Genomic DNA, 9,635 nt, shown 5'->3' on the forward strand with positions numbered 1-9,635 from the left:
TATAGAAAGTTGGCAAAGAGTATAGAATGCATCTAAAATCATTGCAAATGATTAAGCCCCATTGCCTGAAGAGTTCTACCTGCAAAACATTCCCATTTGAGCCCCATATAAAACTTTTCAGATAAGCAGGTCAGAGATGACATCAATCTTAGCAGAAGAGTCTAGTTGTCCTAGAAGTCAGGCGTTACATCCAAGGTCAAAGAATCGATTCTTGCAAGAATCACATGAACTCTGGAGTCAAATCGGCAGAGCCCCTTCTAGCTCGTCCTAAATAATGAGTCCACAGAACCAAGACAGAGAGGAAGAAAGAGAACTCTACTAAGGATGAGAGAAGCTCTAGAAGCCCACCTTTCTTCCTGCTCCTTCCTCTGATGTCCTTACTCCTTCTTTTTCTCTGGACTTGCTTTCCTTCACCCTACATATGCAGTCTGTTCCCATTAACTGGTTCTGTTGAAAGCTGAACTCGAGATTCAAGGTGACCACTCTCTGGGAACTTGCACTTTCAAAGGCGACTCTGTCAGCTAAAATAGCATTTTTGTCTTAGAGCTAATTTTGTGGGATTATGAGCAGGTTGATTTTTGACAACACTGGAGGCTAGTCCTGCCTATAATTGTTAAATTGCTGTAGGGATAAATCAGAAAGACAGCTCCGTGTTATGAATTCTAAGTCCCTGCATAGATGAGAAAGAGTTAGAATGGGAGAACCGGGACCCCTCCAGGGGTAGCACTCAGCTCTTTAGCTAAACAATTGAATAAAATAAGCAATTAACAACAGCCACAACAATATCCACAGACACTTTGCTCAGCAGACTCTGTACTAACTCTGATCCTTTCGGTAAGTTCATAAAGTCGTTATTACTAACTGTCTAGGTTAACAGACAGATGCTTGGAAAGATTACATAACTTGTCCAAATTCTCATAGCTCACATGCAGCTGAGTCAAGATGCAGACTGCGGCCTCTCAGATTCTCAAATCACCTTCTAAATTGATCCTTCAGATTGTCAAACAAACATAAGCTTGAATAATTGGACAGCTAGAAGTGAATCTAAAAATCCTGTCCCACGTCTTGCATTTTGCAAGGACGAGATAGAGGCTAAGTGATCTGTCCCATGTTAGACACGTGGTTGGTGGCCATATCAGGACCAGAACAAAGTTTTCCAGGCACAATTTGCTTGTTTGTTCCCTCCTGGCCCCAAAGCATCAGGCAGTCATACTCATTCCTCAAGCGGACTCCGTGCTCAGGCCCCCTGAGTCCTTGTGGCGATTCCTTCTGTTTGGATCGCAGTAGGTGAATATCAATTAGCACACAAACAGTTTGACCCTAGTGGTGGCTGATGGAGGTAGAGTATTTTATTTTATTTTATTTTATTTTATTTATTTTATTTTATTTATTTATTAATGAGAGACACACAGAGAGAGAGGAAGAGACAAAGGCAGAGGGAGAGGCAGCTCCATGCAGGGAGCCCGATGTGGGACTCGACCCGGGTTGACGGAGGTAGAGTCAACCTACCGACATTGAACAGAAGACTCAGCTCCTCCATAATGTATGACTTTATTTTGCACCCAGGATTATCCAAGGGGCCAATACGCTTGCACCACTGGGACTGGGCATCAGAACAATTTGTGTTTTGGTATCAGCATGAGCATAGATGTGTGGTGTGCCCTGGATCCCGTACCCTCTGAGACACAACTCCCACACCTGAAAAGTTGAACCAATAAAGCCTACATCTGTTCCCTTGAGCTCAATTAATGTCAAGGAGGAAAATCAGATTGTGGAAATGGACTTAACATGGTTCCAAAAATCCTGAAGTTAGGGGCACCTGGGTGACTCAGTGGTTGAGTGTCTGCCTTTGGCTTAGGTTGTGATCCTGGGGCCCTGGATTATAAGTATAATAAATAATGATATGTATAAATTATATACATGAAATGAGGGGTGCCTGAGGCACACAGTCTGTTAAGCATCTTGGTTTCAGCTCAAGTTGTGATCACAGGGTCATGAGATTGAACCCCTCGTGGGGCTCGATGCTCAGCTTGGAGTCTGCTTACAACTCTCTCTCCCTCTCCCCTTCCCCCTGTTCTCTCTCTCAAATAAATAAGTAAAATCTTTTAAAAATTTTAAAAAATATTACTTTTTTTAAAATCATGTGTTTTGATGCAAATGCCTCTAAAGCCAGCACCACCAGTTTGCTGAGTATGTGGTAAAAACAGAGAACAACAGAGAACAAAACAGAGTTGTAGACTGTGCTTTAAGTCAGTGCTGGGTAGTTTTCCAAGAAAGCTTGGGAATTAGTTGTGTAGCCATGATATGAAGCTTGAATAATTCTTGCTGCTCGCTGCACACATTTCTAGTACTTACCATGAATACTCAATATTTCAGTATTTATCCACCTAACTTTTCTTTCTCCTTTCTCTCTCTTGCTGTGCAGTGAATATAATGTTGCCAATTTTGAGAAGAAAGAATTGTTATACAATAGTGATATGAACATCAACACCGTATTGTTTGGAACTTACATTTAATGCATTGCATGGAACAGCTTTATGCTGTGATATAAAATATATAGCTTTTCGTTTTGCTATATCAGGAAAATATAATAATGCTCAGTACATGGCTATTGTTCATTTGCTCACTCCAGCATTGCTACTGGGCAGTCATGATATTAGCAAGCCATGGGGTGGAAGGGATGGAGACTCACACCATGGGAGATACAAATACAATTCAGACATTATGCGTCAACTAAAATAATCTTATTGATTTGTTTCCTTTAGCTTTCCATTCCCAAGGATGGAAATACACTGTTTTAACTCATTGTTGAGCGTTAGCCCTGGAGGGTCCCTATTTATATTCCTTTCCATACAAATAATTCTCTTCAACGAATTCAATTCTCTTTTGCCTAACTCAATATTTTATTTTTCTCTCATGCTTATTAACTTTAGCATTCTTTTTTATTTTTTAAAGATTTTATTTATTCATGAGAGATACAGAGAGAGGCAGAGACACAGGCAGAGGGAGAAGCAGGCTCCATGCAGGGAGCCCGATGGGGGACTCCGTCCCAGGGCCCCAGGTTCACGACCTGTGCCAAAGGCAGACACTCAACCACTGAGCCACCCAGGTGCCCCTAACTTCAGGATTCCTTGGAACCATGTTAAGCCCATTTCTACAATCTGATTTTCCTTCTATTAATTGAACTCAATGGAACAGAAGTTGTCACTGTGAACTAGAACTTGGGGTGTGATTTGAGAAAGACTTAACTTTGTACTTATTCTGAAAGTGCTCATAGATTTGTAGGTAAATAGACATAAACACTCTTTGGAGGCACCTGGGCAGCTCAGTCTGCTGAGCATCTGACTCTATTTCATCTCAGGTCATGAGATGGGGCCTCACACTTATTTTCCTACTTAGTGAGAGGTCTGCTTGAGATTCTCTCTCTCCTTCACCCTCTGCCCTTCCTCCCCCCAATAGTTTTTTTTTTTTAAAGAAATAAACACATTTTGATTCTAGTATAATGTTGTCACCTTGAGAAAAGAGCCAACTGAAGTTGGTCAGGTGGATGAGTACAGTGGTCTTGATGAGAAGATGCTTCACTTGGGATTGAAAGACAAGTAGGTGTGATTCAGGCAAAGAAAACATGGAAGGAGAGAGAAAAGAAGGAGGGACAACATGAACTCACACAGTGTGAGGAGCTACAAGACACCTGGTATTTCTAGAATATCCAGAGTGGGGTCGGGAGTGTCAGGAAAGGAAGCGCCAGGGGGATTAAGTGGTTGAACTCAAGGCCTGTATGTTGCCTGTGAAAATTAGGGGTTATGTTGATGGGTGTTTCTCTGGTATGTATCTCCTAGAGGCACCAATGGATAAATTAAAATGCTATCTGTGAGTTGCTGCTACAGTCTAATGTACTAGGGGTGAATAGCTACATAAGACAACTGAAGACTGCCATTTTATCTTAAATTAACAGGAAAGAAGAGTTTGGAATGGGAACATATAATTACATAATTTGGAATTTTGCCAGAGTAGCAGAACTGAAAACTCCAAACCCCAATAGGCCTCGTTGTAAACTGGTGTGTGTGTGTGCGTGTGTGTGTATGACGTAATGACAACAAATGACCAGAAATCCAAATTGAGTATACACACACATACTAGAATGTAGTGACAAGTGTTGGCCCAACTTGAAATTCAGTTCTTCCAAAATCAGTGTTTCCATTTCTCAGATTTGGGAACTGGCAAAAGCACTGTCAGTGATGTAAATGAGGATTTCAACATTTGAAGAAAATATCTCCTCATACTTGGAAGCCAAGAGCACAGCAATAATTCCAACCAGTTGAAGCTTCTTATGAGAAGCCAGCTCAACCTGTAAAAATGGGTTCATGGGTTCATGATGGCGATGCCCATGTAGGGAGTCTCCTGCAGCAGCCTCAACTTGGTGTGGACCTGCACCAGTCAGTCCTCCAGGATGGCACGTATGGCTCAGTTTATCTCTCTTCCATAACAAGTGTGGAGTTGTGGATTGCCTTAAATACCTTAGATCCACTTACCTGGTAGACAGCCTTAAGATGGTCACTGCAGGGCAGCCCCGGTGGCACAGCGGTTTAGCGCCGCCTGCAGCCTGGGGTGTGATCCTGGAGACCCTGGATCCAGTCCCACGTCAGGCTCTCTGCATGGAGCCTGCTTCTCCCTCTGCCTGTGTCTCTGCCTCTCTCTCTCTCTGTGTCTATGAATAAATAAATAAATAATCTTTAAAAAAAAAAAGATGGTCACCGCAGACCTGAGGGTTCTGCGTGTCCTCATTACCAATATCCTTAATTTTACAGAGCAAGGCATCAGAGAAAGCTTGGCCTCGGTTCTCTTCCTTCATGAAGATATCCTCCAGTGGGAGGGAAAGACCCTTTGCAACCAACACTTCCATCTGCCCTGATTTCACAGAAGCAGTAGGTTTCAGCTGCTCATTGACATTAATTTTGGTCGGTTGAACAGGTATTTTGGTGTTCTGAGCTGACTTAGCTACTTTTCTGTATATATATACACGGATAGTGTGTGTTTGTGTGTGTGTGTGCTTATGTGTGTGTGTGTGTAAAGCTCACAAAACCCAATCAGGTCACCTGCTTTGGCACCATGGTGCCCCTGACCCTCATCCTTTTGCTTCAAGAGAAGGTGTCTCACTGACAAATGTATCTATCAGTTACTTCAAGCAACTCCTGAGGCATCCTTGACCTGTGGTGTAAACATTGACCAGGCTTATCTCTATCCAACTTGGGAAACACAATGAGATGAGGACAAAAGATAAGAGAATTGTTTTATTGAGGGTCTATTGCAGAGGCCACAATTCTGAGCTTTGAGTCTCCCTGGGTCTACTTGGCAGGCAGTGACCTGGGGGACGTCGCCCCCTAATGGTGTGGGAAAATAAAATACTCTGGGTTTAGCTTAGTTATAAAATGCCAAATTCCAGCTTATTTTAATTAAAACATGTATATTAACATAAAGAGATACAACACAATGAAAGAATATCTGAATGGCATATTTAGAGCTAAAAATTGGGCTTTAAACTTTGTACTCTATAGATTAAGAATGGCAAAACAGCACTTTTATTCATGACTAATTTTTTGTAGCTTTGTAACCTTTAACCAAAATCATACTAATTTTTAATTTTTTATTTTAGTTCTTTAAAATTCCTGTCTTCAGAAATTTTTCTGTTTCTTTTGTGTTCTTGTTCTTCAAGATGAGTTTATTTCTGAGACATTCATCACACATTCCTTTGAAAAGACTTGAAAAAATGGTCAACTGTTCTAAAAATAATCTCCATGATTAATCTTTAATATTTAAGTATAATACAGAACAAGTTCATTTTTTTTACAAGTTCATTTTTTATTACTACTTTAAGGTATGGACCTTTAGGTATAAAATCTTAGAGAGCTGGACTTTTCCAAAGACTAGAATTGGGAAATCAGATTTTAAAAATTTGATCTGTAAGGGAAATACTAGTGGGAAAATAAAATGATGCTCTAGAGGAGGATTGCTGTATTTATATAAATATTTATTAACAAATAAAGGGTAAATAGACACATAAAACTCTTAAGAGAAAGTGGTTTTGTAAAACCTCTGGCCCAGGAATTATTTTCATCTTCTGTGTAACTTTGTATGAACTTACTTTTGATTTGAATATGTTCTGACATGTAAGCCAGAACAGCTACTGAATTGGTTGACGTCTGCAAGAGAATTATTCATAAGTTGATTTATTAATAAAAACTTTTTTTCACACAAACATCAAATATTATTTTTGTGGATGCAACTTATTTTGGGTGATCAAGTTTTCAAAGGTGAGTTAAAATTAGTTCTGCTCCCCCAACTACTACAGTAGTACCAAACAACATCTTAGGAATCTTCTTGAACTATGGTTTCCATGATCTAGGTGGTGTATAGCTGAGCACACAACTCGTGAGAGCTGGGTGCCTCTAGAGTAGATAGACGAGGCAATTTTCTGAGGAAAATCTCAATTTCTTCAAATGATCACGGATTCCACAAGTTCTTCTGACCTAAATGAAACCTTGAAAATTGAAATTATAAAGAGATTCATAAAATATGATATATAAAACTATTCTTATAGTGTTGGTGAAAAGCATGCTTAGTACAGTGACCGTTAAAGTCCCAAACTCACATTTGGATTCTAAGTTTTCTGAGTGGGGACTGACGATGTGTCCGTATCCTTAGAGGGGCAGAGTTAATTGGCTGGTGCTCACACTAGAGGCTGGAAGATTGGAAGATTTTGTAAAAGTTGTTTTGTTTCTTTACGGGGATGCTCCAGTGATAGTTGCTCTAGCTTTCTTTGTGGGATGCTATTTCAGTTACTTTGAAAAAAAAAATCAGTATCTATATAGCATCACTGAGAAGGTAGTACTATATATTAAAATATTTTTAAGAAGAAACCTTAATCCATGATCAATGGCAAGAATAAATGCCCACCACTCTCTGAGCTGCATCTCAACAGCTCTAGTTGATTCTTTATCTCTGAAATGGTGCTTGAATCTCTGCCAACTTTTTATTCAATGCTAAAATGGAGACTAACTCCCAAAGTACTGCCCACTGAAAAAGCTATTTTAAAAGAAGACCAGATTAAAATAGGGTTGTTTTATTTGGTGCTTCAAAATATTTCTGAAAGGGGATTGCTGCATCACTGTATTTTGACACTACACTCTGTAGTCACATCCATCAGAACACAAGGCTTTCTTAATACGTCTTTTGCGGGACCCCTGGGTGGCTCAGTGGTTGAGCGTCTGCCTTTAGCTCAGGGCATGATCCCGGCATCTGGGGATCGAGTCCCACATCAGGCTCTCAGCGAGGAGCCTGCTTCTCTCTCTGCCTATGTCTCTGCCTCTCTCTCGCTCTTATGAATAAATAAATAAATCTTAAAAAAATACTGTCTTTTGCATTTGAATTAAGTCTACAGGGGGGCCAAGGCGGGGTCCCATTGGCTTGTAACTGTCACTCGAGTGCAGACAGCAGGCCGTGGTCTTTCTGCTGCAGTGTCCTGTAGACTCACGTGGCCAAAAGGCCAGTTGCCAGTCTGATGCACTGTAGTTGGATAATTGAGGTTTCCTTTGGTGCTAATTTAAATAAGTTTAATAAAAGCAAAGAGTAACAATGCACAGCCCCATCTGTTCTTTGTGTGTTTGTAGCTGTCATTTTTTTTTTTTACCTCATAATCTTAAACCGAAATTACAGGTTATGGTCAGTTTCTGATCTAAGCACCTAAGAGATGCCTCATTACTATGAACTAATGAAGACTTATTTTTGGGCATCTCGCAAACAGTGTGACTAGCGAGACTCTGCCTGTAACTCCCTTCTCTGCTTGGGTTTTTCTAAATCTTGTCTTACTTGGCAACCTCTTCAAGTGATTCCTAAGGATTCCTGAATATTCAGCTCCCCATAATTCTAGATTGAAGCTCAGACAACTTCTCCAGCAGCTCAGACCTTGCTGGGCTGGTCTCTGGGGACACCTCCCTGGAGAACTTCCTGTCCAGACAACAAAGATCCCCATTCATTCTTACTGCTTACCTTCCTTCAACAGCACAGGTGACCACTCAGTAGTGCGGGGGGTGATCAGGGCCCAGCCCAGTGACTCAGTGCTGTGTCATTCTCAATCTCAAAGACACAATTTCTAGGCTTCCTCATCACACCATCATCTATTCCAGCAAGCCGAGTCTTACCCCATCAGCCTTGCACACTCAGTCAGAGTCGGCACTGCTCCCATGTTTCACATGGACTGAGATGGAGTATGTCCAGGTACGTGCTGCCCTGTTGGCTGGGGCTACCCAGACAGTGTCAGTGGAGACATCCTAGTCCTGACCATCCCGATCTGCCCAAGCAGTCTGGGAACCACCTTTAACCCATAAGACACCTGCTGACCCTCTCTTCCATTGATCCTATGTTTTGAGACAATTCTTTTAACAATTGCCCCATATTCCTTATCAGTAAAATGAGGAGTATAAAATCATTGTTTTAGTTAATAATAAAATGATGCATACATAGGACATAGCATGCAAATCAAAATGTGATATTGCTATTGTTGATGTCATTCCCTTTTTCCATATATATATATATAAATTCTTCCACCTTCAATAATATCCCTTCAGTCAAGACCTGGGAGGACTGATAATTTTTGTTCTCTCTTTGACTAAAGCTCTCTTGGACTCATTTAAATCCCAGACTCATTCTCACTTCAGAAAACAGAACATTGAGCCAGAGATTTCCATCTAGATTCCCAACCTTGGTTCCTGCCAAAATGTTTCCTCATTCACCAGCAAGAATCCTCCCCCCTGGAAGTCGAGGTTGGTCCTCCAGTTGGCTTCCTTCTCCAGGGCTCTGGGATGCTCCCAGCGCGACTGAGCCTGGACATTTCCACCACACTTGCAGGTTAGGAAACACCTAGGGATGCCCCCTCTCCTCCTCCTGGGTCACCTTTCACCCTGCCCCCATTCACGGGGCCAGCAAGGTGGCCAGCAAGGTAGTGAGGTCTCAGCTGTGACAACTGTTCCCATGACCTAGGGGATGGAAGCATAGGAGGTGGACCCGAGCTCTGCTGAACCAACAGAAAGCGCCTCTTGTGGGGAATTTGAAGAGACTGTCTCTCTTCAACCTCAGCCTATGCCACACAAAGCTGGGCCTGTGGCCTGGGCATGTTTCTCCCCCTTCCACAGGAAGCAGACATGTTTGGAGAGGGCAAGAGGGCAGGAGGGAGAACAGAATGGCATTAGTGGAGAGCCAAGAGATGGAAACCAAGAACAAAGACCTTCTGTGACCCTTTCCTATATCCTTATAATAAGGTGTCCTTTTCAGGTCAACTTCCTTCAACTGGATTTTGCAATTTACCAAAAAACACCGTAACTCCCATCAACTGTTTCCCCTGCTTTCCTGTGTAGTTAATAAAGTTCCCTCCCTCCTAGGGTTTGCATGGGCTTCTACTGGGTTGGTATAGAAAGACTAATTCAAAACAGTTATTTGTGTGTGTGTGTGTGTGTGTGTGTGTGTGTGTGTGTGTGTACCCAGTGAGTATAAAAAATTGGTTGTCTACCTGAAAGAAATATTTCATTTTTCTCACTGCAGATAATCTGGGGGGACTATATGTCTCAAGTATTTCTTTAAGA

The 9,635-nt window shown here is 41.6% G+C and overlaps 1 pseudogene; it reads right to left on the bottom strand.

Moving 5' to 3' along the window:
- Nucleotides 1-336: 336 nt before the first annotated feature.
- Nucleotides 337-8,242, bottom strand: LOC129511160 (G2/mitotic-specific cyclin-B2-like; annotated as a pseudogene).
- Between the last annotated feature and the right edge of the window lie 1,393 nt (nt 8,243-9,635).

This window comes from Nyctereutes procyonoides, unplaced genomic scaffold (genome assembly GCF_905146905.1).
Source record: "Nyctereutes procyonoides isolate TBG_1078 unplaced genomic scaffold, NYPRO_anot_genome, whole genome shotgun sequence".
In the NCBI taxonomy this organism is placed as follows: Eukaryota; Metazoa; Chordata; class Mammalia; order Carnivora; family Canidae; genus Nyctereutes; species Nyctereutes procyonoides.